Source organism: Pleurodeles waltl, chromosome 8, assembly GCF_031143425.1.
Source record: "Pleurodeles waltl isolate 20211129_DDA chromosome 8, aPleWal1.hap1.20221129, whole genome shotgun sequence".
Taxonomy (NCBI): domain Eukaryota; kingdom Metazoa; phylum Chordata; class Amphibia; order Caudata; family Salamandridae; genus Pleurodeles; species Pleurodeles waltl.
The window spans coordinates 1,372,870,879-1,372,884,396 of NC_090447.1; positions in this window are offsets into that span (position 1 = coordinate 1,372,870,879).

Genomic DNA, 13,518 nt, shown 5'->3' on the forward strand with positions numbered 1-13,518 from the left:
CCAAATTTTTGGAAGAAAACAGAGGTGTTTTTTGTGAAGTGCCTACCTGTAGATTTTGGCCTCCAGTTCAGCCGGCACCTAGGGAAACCTACCAAACCTGTGCATTTCTGAAAACTAGAGAGCTAGGGGAATCCAAGGAGGGGTGACTTGCGGGGCTTGGACCAGGTTCTGTTACCCAGAATCCTTTGCAAACCTCAAAATTTGGCTAAAAAAACACATGTTCCTCACATTTCAGTGGCAGAAAGTTCGGGAATCTGAGAGGAGCCACAAATTTCCTTCCACCCAGCGTTCCCCCAAGTCTCCCGATAAAAATTATACCTCACTTGTGTGGGTAGGCTTAGAGCCCGCGACAGGAAACGCCCCAAAGCGCAACGTGGACACATCCAAATTTTTGAAAGAAAACAGTGCCTACCTGTGGATTTTGGCCTGTAGCTCAGCCGGCACCTAGGGAAACCTACCAAACCTGTGCATTTCTGAAAACTAGAGACCTAGGGGAATCCAAAATGGGGTGACTTGTGGGGCTCGGACCAGGTTCTGTTACCCAGAATCTTTTGCAAACCTCAAAATTTGGCTAAAAAAACACATGTTCCTCACATTTCAGTGGCAGAAAGTTCTGGAATCTGAGAGGAGCCACAAATTTGATCCAGCCAGCGTTCCCCCAAGTCTCCCGATAAAAATGATACCTCACTTGTGTGGGTAGGCCTAGCGCCCGCGACAGGAAACGCCCCAAAGCGCAACGTAGACACATCCAAATTTTTGGAAGAAAACAGAGGTGTTATTTGCGAAGTGCCTACCTGTAGATTTTGGCCTCTAGCTCAGCCGGCACCTAGGGAAACCTACCAAACCTGTGCATTTCTGAAAACTAGAGACCTAGGGGAATCCAAGGAGGGGTGACTTGCGGGGCTCGGACCAGGTTCTGTTACCCAGAATCCTTTGCAAACCTCAAAATTTGGCTAAAAAAACACATGTTCCTCACATTTCTGTGGCAGAAAGTTCGGGAATCTGAGAGGAGCCACAAATTTCCATCCACCCAGCGTTCCCCCAAGTCTCCCGATAAAAATTATACCTCACTTGTGTGGGTAGGCCTAGCTCCCGCGACAGGAAACGCCCCAAAGCGCAACGTGGACACATCCAAATTTTTGGAAGAAAACAGAGGTGTTTTTTGCGAAGTGACTAACTGTAGATTTTGGCCTCTAGCTCAGCCGGCACCTAGGGAAACCTACCAAACCTGTGCATTTCTGAAAACTAGAGACCTAGGGGAATCCAAGGAGGGGTGACTTGCGGGGCTCGGACCAGGTTCTGTTACCCAAAATCCTTTGCAAACCTCAAAATTTGGCTAAAAAAACACATGTTCCTCACATTTCAGTGGCAGAAAGTTCGGGAATCTGAGAGGAGCCACAAATTTCCTTCCACCCAGCGTTCCCCCAAGTCTCCCGATAAAAATGATACCTCACTTGTGTGGGTAGGCCTAGAGCCCGCGACAGGAAACGCCCCAAAGCGCAACGTGGACGCATCCAAATTTTTGGAAGAAAACAGAGGTGTTTTTTGCGAAGTACCTACCTGTAGATTTTGGCCTCTAGCTCAGCCGGCAACTAGGGAAACCTACCAAACCTGTGCATTTCTGAAAACTAGAGACCTAGGGGAATCCAAGGAGGGGTGACTTGCGGGGCTCGGACCAGGTTCTGTTACCTAGAATCCTTTGCAAACCTCAAAATTTGGCTAAAAAAACACATGTTCCTCACATTTCTGTGGCAGAAAGTTCGGGAATCTGAGAGGAGCCACAAATTTCCTTCCACCCAGCGTTCCCCCAAGTCTCCCGATAAAAATGATACCTCACTTGTGTGGGTAGGCCTAGCGCCCGCGACAGGAAACGCCCCAAAGCGCAACGTGGACACATCCAAATTTTTGGAAGAAAACAGGTGTTTTTTGCGAAGTACCTACCTGTAGATTTTGGCCTCTAGCTCAGCCGGCACCTAGGGAAACCTACCAAACTTGTGCATTTCTGAAAACTAGAGAGCTAGGGGAATCCAAGGAGGGGTGACTTGCAGGGCTCGGACCAGGTTCTGTTACCCAGAATCCTTTGCAAACCTCAAAATTTGGCTAAAAAAACACATGTTCCTCACATTTCTGTGGCTGAAAGTTCTGGAATCTGAGAGGAGCCACAAATTTCCTTCTACCCAGCGTTCCCCCAAGTCTCCCGATAAAAATTATACCTCACTTGTGGGGGTAGGCCTAGCGCCCGCGACAGGAACCGCCCCAAAGCGCAACGTGGACACATCCAAATTTTTGGAAGAAAACAGAGGTGTTTTTTGTGAAGTGCCTACCTGTAGATTTTGGCCTCCAGCTCAGCCGGCACCTAGGGAAACCTACCAAACCTGTGCATTTCTGAAAACTAGAGAGCTAGGGGAATCCAAGGAGGGGTGACTTGCGGGGCTTGGACCAGGTTCTGTTACCCAGAATCCTTTGCAAACCTCAAAATTTGGCTAAAAAAACACATGTTCCTCACATTTCAGTGGCAGAAAGTTCGGGAATCTGAGAGGAGCCACAAATTTCCTTCCACCCAGCGTTCCCCCAAGTCTCCCGATAAAAATGATACCTCACTTGTGTGGGTAGGCCTAGAGCCCGCGACAGGAAACGCCCCAAAGCGCAACGTGGACACATCCAAATTTTAAAAAGAAAACAGTGCCTACCTGTGGATTTTGGCCTGTAGCTCAGCCGGCACCTAGGGAAACCTACCAAACCTGTGCATTTCTGAAAACTAGAGACCTAGGGGAATCCAAGATGGGGTGACTTGTGGGGCTCGGACCAGGTTCTGTTACCCAGAATCTTTTGCAAACCTCAAAATTTGGCTAAAAAAACACATGTTCCTCACATTTCAGTGGCAGAAAGTTCGGTAATCTGAGAGGAGCCACAAATTTCCTTCCACCCAGCGTTCCCCCAAGTCTCCCGATAAAAATGATACCTCACTTGTGTGGGTAGGCCTAGCGCCCGCGACAGGAAACGCCCCAAAGCGCAACGTGGACACATCCAAATTTTTGGAAGAAAACAGAGGTGTTATTTGCGAAGTGCCTACCTGTAGATTTTGGCCTCTAGCTCAGCCGGCACCTAGGGAAACCTACCAAACCTGTGCATTTCTGAAAACTAGAGACCTAGGGGAATCCAAGGAGGGGTGACTTGCGGGGCTCGGACCAGGTTCTGTTACCCAGAATCCTTTGCAAACCTCAAAATTTGGCCAAAAAAACACATGTTCCTCACATTTCTGTGGCAGAAAGTTCGGGAATCTGAGAGGAGCCACAAATTTCCTTCCACCCAGCGTTCCCCCAAGTCTCCCGATAAAAATTATACCTCACTTGTGTGGGTAGGCCTAGCTCCCGCGACAGGAAACGCCCCAAAGCGCAACGTGGACACATCCAAATTTTTGGAAGAAAACAGAGGTGTTTTTTGCGAAGTGACTAACTGTAGATTTTGGCCTCTAGCTCAGCCGGCACCTAGGGAAACCTACCAAACCTGTGCATTTCTGAAAACTAGAGACCTAGGGGAATCCAAGGAGGGGTGACTTGCGGGGCTCGGACCAGGTTCTGTTACCCAGAATCCTTTGCAAACCTCAAAATTTGGCTAAAAAAACACATGTTCCTCACATTTCAGTGGCAGAAAGGTCGGGAATCTGAGAGGAGCCACAAATTTCCTTCCACCCAGCGTTCCCCCAAGTCTCCCGATAAAAATGATACCTCACTTGAGTGGGTAGGCCTAGAGCCCGCGACAGGAAACGCCCCAAAGCGCAACGTGGACGCATCCAAATTTTTGGAAGAAAACAGAGGTGTTTTTTGCGAAGTACCTACCTGTAGATTTTGGCCTCTAGCTCAGCCGGCAACTAGGGAAACCTACCAAACCTGTGCATTTCTGAAAACTAGAGACCTAGGGGAATCCAAGGAGGGGTGACTTGCGGGGCTCGAACCAGGTTCTGTTACCCAGAATCCTTTGCAAACCTCAAAATTTGGCTAAAAAAACACATGTTCCTCACATTTCAGTGGCAGAAAGTTCGGGAATCTGAGAGGAGCCACAAATTTCCTTCCACCCAGCGTTCCCCCAAGTCTCCCGATAAAAATGATACCTCACTTGTGTGGGTAGGCCTAGCGCCCGCGACAGGAAACGCCCCAAAGCGCAACGTGGACACATCCAAATTTTTGGAAGAAAACAGGTGTTTTTTGCGAAGTACCTACCTGTAGATTTTGGCCTCTAGCTCAGCCGGCACCTAGGGAAACCTACCAAACTTGTGCATTTCTGAAAACTAGAGAGCTAGGGGAATCCAAGGAGGGGTGACTTGCAGGGCTCGGACCAGGTTCTGTTACCCAGAATCCTTTGCAAACCTCAAAATTTGGCTAAAAAAACACATGTTCCTCACATTTCTGTGGCAGAAAGTTCTGGAATCTGAGAGGAGCCACAAATTTCCTTCTACCCAGCGTTCCCCCAAGTCTCCCGATAAAAATTATACCTCACTTGTGGGGGTAGGCCTAGCGCCCGCGACAGGAACCGCCCCAAAGCGCAACGTGGACACATCCAAATTTTTGGAAGAAAACAGAGGTGTTTTTTGTGAAGTGCCTACCTGTAGATTTTGGCCTCCAGCTCAGCCGGCACCTAGGGAAACCTACCAAACCTGTGCATTTCTGAAAACTAGAGAGCTAGGGGAATCCAAGGAGGGGTGACTTGCGGGGCTTGGACCAGGTTCTGTTACCCAGAATCCTTTGCAAACCTCAAAATTTGGCTAAAAAAACACATGTTCCTCACATTTCAGTGGCAGAAAGTTCGGGAATCTGAGAGGAGCCACAAATTTCCTTCCACCCAGCGTTCCCCCAAGTCTCCCGATAAAAATGATACCTCACTTGTGTGGGTAGGCCTAGAGCCCGCGACAGGAAACGCCCCAAAGCGCAACGTGGACACATCCAAATTTTTGAAAGAAAACAGTGCCTACCTGTGGATTTTGGCCTGTAGCTCAGCCGGCACCTAGGGAAACCTACCAAACCTGTGCATTTCTGAAAACTAGAGACCTAGGGGAATCCAAGATGGGGTGACTTGTGGGGCTCGGACCAGGTTCTGTTACCCAGAATCTTTTGCAAACCTCAAAATTTGGCTAAAAAAACACATGTTCCTCACATTTCAGTGGCAGAAAGTTCTGGAATCTGAGAGGAGCCACAAATTTGATCCAGCCAGCGTTCCCCCAAGTCTCCCGATAAAAATGATACCTCACTTGTGTGGGTAGGCCTAGCGCCCGCGACAGGAAACGCCCCAAACCGCAACGTGGACACATCCACATTTTTGGAAGAAATCAGAGGTGTTTTTTGCGAAGTGCCTACCTGTAGATTTTGGCCTCTAGCTCAGCCGGCACCTAGGGAAACCTACCAAACCTGTGCATTTCTGAAAACTAGAGACCTAGGGGAATCCAAGAATGGGTGACTTGCGGGGCTCGGACCAGGTTCTGTTACCCAGAATCCTTTGCAAACCTCAAAATTTGGCTAAAAAAACACATGTTCCTCACATTTCTGTGGCAGAAAGTTCAGGAATCTGAGAGGAGCCACAAATGTCCTTCCATCCAGCGTTCCCCCACGTCTCCCGATAAAAATGATACCTCACTTGTGTGGGTAGGCCTAGCGCCCGCGACAGGAAACGCCCCAAAGCGCAACGTGGACACATCCAAATTTTTGGAAGAAAACAGAGGTGTTTTTTGCGAAGTACCTACCTGTAGATTTTGGCCTCTAGCTCAGCCGGCAACTAGGGAAACCTACCAAACCTGTGCATTTCTGAAAACTAGAGACCTAGGGGAATCCAAGGAGGGGTGACTTGCGGGGCTCGAACCAGGTTCTGTTACCCAGAATCCTTTGCAAACCTCAAAATTTGGCTAAAAAAACACATGTTCCTCACATTTCTGTGGCAGAAAGTTCGGGAATCTGAGAGGAGCCACAAATTTCCTTCCACCCAGCGTTCCCCCAAGTCTCCCGATAAAAATGATACCTCACTTGTGTGGGTAGGCCTAGCGCCCGCGACAGGAAACGCCCCAAAGCGCAACGTGGACACATCCAAATTTTTGGAAGAAAACAGGTGTTTTTTGAGAAGTACCTACCTGTAGATTTTGGCCTCTAGCTCAGCCGGCACCTAGGGAAACCTACCAAACCTGTGCATTTCTGAAAACTAGAGAGCTAGGGGAATCCAAGGAGGGGTGACTTGCGGGGCTCGGACCAGGTTCTGTTACCCAGAATCCTTTGCAAACCTCAAAATTTGGCTAAAAAAACACATGTTCCTCACATTTCTGTGGCAGAAAGTTCTGGAATCTGAGAGGAGCCACAAATTTCCTTCTACCCAGCGTTCCCCCAAGTCTCCCGATAAAAATTATACCTCACTTGTGGGGGTAGGCCTAGCGCCCGCGACAGGAAACGCCCCAAAGCGCAACGTGGACACATCCAAATTTTTGGAAGAAAACAGAGGTGTTTTTTGTGAAGTGCCTACCTGTAGATTTTGGCCTCCAGCTCAGCCGGAACCTAGGGAAACCTACCAAACCTGTGCATTTCTGAAAACTAGAGAGCTAGGGGAATCCAAGGAGGGGTGACTTGCAGGGCTTGGACCAGGTTCTGTTACCCAGAATCCTTTGCAAACCTCAAAATTGGCTAAAAAAACACATGTTCCTCACATTTCTGTGGCAGAAAGTTCTGGAATCTGAGAGGAGCCACAAATTTCCTTACAGCCAGCGTTCCCCCAAGTCTCCCGATAAAAATTATACCTCACTTGTGTGGGTAGGCCTAGCGCCCGCGACAGGAAACGCCCCAAAGCGCAACGTGGACACATCCAAATTTTTGGAAGAAAACAGAGGTGTTATTTGCGAAGTGCCTACCTGTAGATTTTGGCCTCTAGCTCAGCCGGCACCTAGGGAAACCTACCAAACCTGTGCATTTCTGAAAACTAGAGACCTAGGGGAATCCAAGGAGGGGTGACTTGCGGGGCTCGGACCAGGTTCTGTTACCCAGAATCCTTTGCAAACCTCAAAATTTGGCTAAAAAAACACATGTTCCTCTTATTTCTGTGGCAGAAAGTTCGGGAATCTGAGAGGAGCCACAAATTTCCTTCCACCCAGTGTTCCCCCAAGTCTCCCGATAAAAATTATACCTCACTTGTGTGGGTAGGCCTAGCTCCCGCGACAGGAAACGCCCCAAAGCGCAACGTGGACACATCCAAATTTTTTGAAGAAAACAGAGGTGTTTTTTGCGAAGTGACTAACTGTAGATTTTGGCCTCTAGCTCAGCCGGCACCTAGGGAAACCTACCAAACCTGTGCATTTCTGAAAACTAGAGACCTAGGGGAATCCAAGAATGGGTGACTTGCGGGGCTCGGACCAGGTTCTGTTTCCCAGAATCCTTTGCAAACCTCAAAATTTGGCTAAAAAAACACATGTTCCTCACATTTCAGTGGCAGAAAGTTCGGGAATCTGAGAGGAGCCACAAATTTCCTTCCACCCAGCGTTCCCCCAAGTCTCCCGATAAAAATGATACCTCACTTGTGTGGGTAGGCATAGCACCCGCGACAGGAAACGCCCCAAAGCGCAACGTGGACACATCCAAATTTTTGGAAGAAAACAGGTGTTTTTTGCGAAGTGCCTACCTGTAGATTTTGGCCTCTAGCTCAGCCGGCACCTAGGGAAACCTACCAAACCTGTGCATTTCTGAAAACTAGAGAGCTAGGGGAATCCAAGGAGGGGTGACTTGCGGGGCTCGGACCAGGTTCTGTTAACCAGAATCCTTTGCAAACCTCAAAATTTGGCTAAAAAAACACATGTTCCTCACATTTCTGTGGCAGAAAGTTCTGGAATCTGAGAGGAGCCACAAATTTCCTTCTACCCAGCGTTCCCCCAAGTCTCCCGATAAAAATTATACCTCACTTGTGGGGGTAGGCCTAGCGCCCGCGACAGGAAACGCCCCAAAGCGCAACGTGGACACATCCAAATTTTTGGAAGAAAACAGAGGTGTTTTTTGTGAAGTGCCTACCTGTAGATTTTGGCCTCTAGCTCAGCTGGCACCTAGGGAAACCTACCAAACCTGTGCATTTCTGAAAACTAGAGAGCTAGGGGAATCCAAGGAGGGGTGACTTGCGGGGCTTGGACCAGGTTCTGTTACCCAGAATCCTTTGCAAACCTCAAAATTGGCTAAAAAAACACATGTTCCTCACATTTCTGTGGCAGAAAGTTCTGGAATCTGAGAGGAGCCACAAATTTCCTTCCACCCAGCGTTCCCCCAAGTCTCCCGCTAAAAATGATACCTCACTTGTGTGGGTAGGCCTAGAGCCCGCGACAGGAAACGCCCCAAAGCGCAACGTGGACAACATCCAAATTTTTGAAAGAAAACAGTGCCTACCTGTGGATTTTGGCCTGTAGCTCAGCCGGCACCTAGGGAAACCTACCAAACCTGTGCATTTCTGAAAACTAGAGACCTAGGGGAATCCAAGATGGGGTGACTTGTGGGGCTCGGACCAGGTTCTGTTACCCAGAATCTTTTGCAAACCTCAAAATTTGGCTAAAAAAACACATGTTCCTCACATTTCAGTGGCAGAAAGTTCTGGAATCTGAGAGGAGCCACAAATTTGATCCAGCCAGCGTTCCCCCAAGTCTCCCGATAAAAATGATACCTCACTTGTGTGGGTAGGCCTAGCGCCCGCGACAGGAAACGCCCCAAACCGCAACGTGGACACATCCACATTTTTGGAAGAAATCAGAGGTGTTTTTTGCGAAGTGCCTACCTGTAGATTTTGGCCTCTAGCTCAGCCGGCACCTAGGGAAACCTACCAAACCTGTGCATTTCTGAAAACTAGAGACCTAGGGGAATCCAAGAATGGGTGACTTGCGGGGCTCGGACCAGGTTCTGTTACCCAGAATCCTTTGCAAACCTCAATATTTGGCTAAAAAAACACATGTTCCTCACATTTCTGTGGCAGAAAGTTCTGGAATCTGAGAGGAGCCACAAATTTCCTTCTACCCAGCGTTCCCCCAAGTCTCCCGATAAAAATTATACCTCACTTGTGGGGGTAGGCCTAGCGCCCGCGACAGGAAACGCCCCAAAGCGCAACGTGGACACATCCAAATTTTTGGAAGAAAACAGAGGTGTTTTTTGTGAAGTGCCTACCTGTAGATTTTGGCCTCCAGCTCAGCCGGCACCTAGGGAAACCTACCAAACCTGTGCATTTCTGAAAACTAGAGAGCTAGGGGAATCCAAGGAGGGGTGACTTGCGGGGCTTGGACCAGGTTCTGTTACCCAGAATCCTTTGCAAACCTCAAAACTGGCTAAAAAAACACATGTTCCTCACATTTCTGTGGCAGAAAGTTCTGGAATCTGAGAGGAGCCACAAATTTCCTTACAGCCAGCGTTCCCCCAAGTCTCCCGATAAAAATGATACCTCACTTGTGTGGGTAGGCCTAGCGCCCGCGACAGGAAACGCCCCAAAGCGCAACGTGGACACATCCAAATTTTTGGAAGAAAACAGAGGTGTTATTTGCGAAGTGCCTACCTGTAGATTTTGGCCTCTAGCTCAGCCGGAACCTAGGGAAACCTACCAAACCTGTGCATTTCTGAAAACTAGAGACCTAGGGGAATCCAAGGAGGGGTGACTTGCGGGGCTCGGACCAGGTTCTGTTACCCAGAATCCTTTGCAAACCTCAAAATTTGGCTAAAAAAACACATGTTCCTCACATTTCAGTGGCAGAAAGTTCGGGAATCTGAGAGGAGCCACAAATTTCCTTCTACCCAGCGTTCCCCCAAGTCTCCCGATAAAAATTATACCTCACTTGTGGGGGTAGGCCTAGCGCCCGCGACAGGAAACGCCCCAAAGCGCAACGTGGACACATCCAAATTTTTGGAAGAAAACAGAGGTGTTTTTTGTGAAGTGCCTACCTGTAGATTTTGGCCTCTAGCTCAGCCGGCACCTAGGGAAACCTACCAAACCTGTGCATTTCTGAAAACTAGAGAGCTAGGGGAATCCAAGGAGGGGTGACTTGCGGGGCTTGGACCAGGTTCTGTTACCCAGAATCCTTTGCAAACCTCAAAATTGGCTAAAAAAACACATGTTCCTCACATTTCTGTGGCAGAAAGTTCTGGAATCTGAGAGGAGCCACAAATTTCCTTCCACCCAGCGTTCCCCCAAGTCTCCCGATAAAAATGATACCTCACTTGTGTGGGTAGGCCTAGAGCCCGCGACAGGAAACGCCCCAAAGCGCAACGTGGACACATCCAAATTTTTGAAAGAAAACAGTGCCTACCTGTGGATTTTGGCCTGTAGCTCAGCCGGCACCTAGGGAAACCTACCAAACCTGTGCATTTCTGAAAACTAGAGACCTAGGGGAATCCAAGATGGGGTGACTTGTGGGGCTCGGACCAGGTTCTGTTACCCAGAATCTTTTGCAAACCTCAAAATTTGGCTAAAAAAACACATGTTCCTCACATTTCAGTGGCAGAAAGTTCTGGAATCTGAGAGGAGCCACAAATTTGATCCAGCCAGCGTTCCCCCAAGTCTCCCGATAAAAATGATACCTCACTTGTGTGGGTAGGCCTAGCGCCCGCGACAGGAAACGCCCCAAACCGCAACGTGGACACATCCACATTTTTGGAAGAAATCAGAGGTGTTTTTTGCGAAGTGCCTACCTGTAGATTTTGGCCTCTAGCTCAGCCGGCACCTAGGGAAACCTACCAAACCTGTGCATTTCTGAAAACTAGAGACCTAGGGGAATCCAAGAATGGGTGACTTGCGGGGCTCGGACCAGGTTCTGTTACCCAGAATCCTTTGCAAACCTCAATATTTGGCTAAAAAAACACATGTTCCTCACATTTCTGTGGCAGAAAGTTCTGGAATCTGAGAGGAGCCACAAATTTCCTTCTACCCAGCGTTCCCCCAAGTCTCCCGATAAAAATTATACCTCACTTGTGGGGGTAGGCCTAGCGCCCGCGACAGGAAACGCCCCAAAGCGCAACGTGGACACATCCAAATTTTTGGAAGAAAACAGAGGTGTTTTTTGTGAAGTGCCTACCTGTAGATTTTGGCCTCCAGCTCAGCCGGCACCTAGGGAAACCTACCAAACCTGTGCATTTCTGAAAACTAGAGAGCTAGGGGAATCCAAGGAGGGGTGACTTGCGGGGCTTGGACCAGGTTCTGTTACCCAGAATCCTTTGCAAACCTCAAAACTGGCTAAAAAAACACATGTTCCTCACATTTCTGTGGCAGAAAGTTCTGGAATCTGAGAGGAGCCACAAATTTCCTTACAGCCAGCGTTCCCCCAAGTCTCCCGATAAAAATGATACCTCACTTGTGTGGGTAGGCCTAGCGCCCGCGACAGGAAACGCCCCAAAGCGCAACGTGGACACATCCAAATTTTTGGAAGAAAACAGAGGTGTTATTTGCGAAGTGCCTACCTGTAGATTTTGGCCTCTAGCTCAGCCGGCACCTAGGGAAACCTACCAAACCTGTGCATTTCTGAAAACTAGAGACCTAGGGGAATCCAAGGAGGGGTGACTTGCGGGGCTCGGACCAGGTTCTGTTACCCAGAATCCTTTGCAAACCTCAAAATTTGGCTAAAAAAACACATGTTCCTCACATTTCAGTGGCAGAAAGTTCGGGAATCTGAGAGGAGCCACAAATTTCCTTCCACCCAGCGTTCCCCCAAGTCTCCCGATAAAAATTATACCTCACTTGTGTGGGTAGGCCTAGCTCCCGCGACAGGAAACGCCCCAAAGCGCAACGTGGACACATCCAAATTTTTTTAAGAAAACAGAGGTGTTTTTTGCGAAGTGACTAACTGTAGATTTTGGCCTCTAGCTCAGCCGGCACCTAGGGAAACCTACCAAACCTGTGCATTTCTGAAAACTAGAGACCTAGGGGAATCCAAGAATGGGTGACTTGCGGGGCTCGGACCAAGTTCTGTTTCCCAGAATCCTTTGCAAACCTCAAAATTTGGCTCAAAAAACACATGTTCCTCACATTTCAGTGGCAGAAAGTTCGGGAATCTGAGAGGAGCCACAAATTTCCTTCTACCCAGCGTTCCCCCAAGTCTCCCGATAAAAATGATACCTCACTTGTGTGGGTAGGCCTAGAGCCCGCGACAGGAAACGCCCCAAAGCGCAACGTGGACACATCCAAATTTTTTAAAGAAAACAGTGCCTACCTGTGGATTTTGGCCTGTAGCTCAGCCGGCACCTAGGGAAACCTACCAAACCTGTGCATTTCTGAAAACCAGAGACCTAGGGGAATCCAAGATGACTTGTGGGGCTCGGACCAGGTTCTGTTACCCAGAATCTTTTGCAAACCTCAAAATTTGGCTAAAAAAACACATGTTCCTCACATTTCAGTGGCAGAAAGTTCTGGAATCTGAAAGGAGCCACAAATTTGATCCAGCCAGCGTTCCCCCAAGTCTCCCGATAAAAATGATACCTCACTTGTGTGGGTAGGCCTAGCGCCCGCGACAGGAAACGCCCCAAAGCGCAACGTGGACACATCCACATTTTTGGAAGAAAACAGAGGTGTTTTTTGCGAAGTGCCTACCTGTAGATTTTGGCCTCTAGCTCAGCCGGCACCTAGGGAAACCTACCAAACCTGTGCATCTCTGAAAACTAGAGTCCTAGGGGAATCCAAGAATGGGTGACTTGCGGGGCTCGGACCAGGTTCTGTTAGCCAGAATCCTTTGCAAACCTCAAAATTTGGCTAAAAAAACACATGTTCCTCCATTTCTGTGGCAGAAAGTTCAGGAATCTGAGAAGAGCCACAAATTTCCTTCCATCCAGCGTTCCCCCACGTCTCCCGATAAAAATGATACCTCACTTGTGTGGGTAGGCCTAGCGCCCGCGACAGGAAACGCCCCAAAGCGCAACGTGGACACATCCAAATGTTTGGAAGAAAACAGAGGTGTTTTTTGCGAAGTACCTACCTGTAGATTTTGGCCTCTAGCTCAGCCGGCAACTAGGGAAACCTACCAAACCTGTGCATTTCTGAAAACTAGAGACCTAGGGGAATCCAAGGAGGGGTGACTTGCGGGGTTCGAACCAGGTTCTATTACCCAGAATCCTTTGCAAACCTCAAAATTTGGCTAAAAAAACACATGTTCCTCACATTTCTGTGGCAGAAAGTTCGGGAATCTGAGAGGAGCCATAAATTTCCTTCCACCCAGCGTTCCCCCAAGTCTCCCGATAAAAATGATACCTCACTTGTGTGGGTAGGCCTAGCGCCCGCGACAGGAAACGCCCCAAAGCGCAACGTGGACACATCCAAATTTTTGGAAGAAAACAGGTGTTTTTTGCGAAGTACCTACCTGTAGATTTTGGCCTCTAGCTCAGCCGGCACCTAGGGAAACCTACCAAACCTGTGCCTTTCTGAAAACTAGAGAGCTAGGGGAATCCAAGGAGGGGTGACTTGCGGGGCTCGGACCAGGTTCTGTTACCCAGAATCCTTTGCAAACCTCAAAATTTGGCTAAAAAAACACATGTTCCTCACATTTCTGTGGCA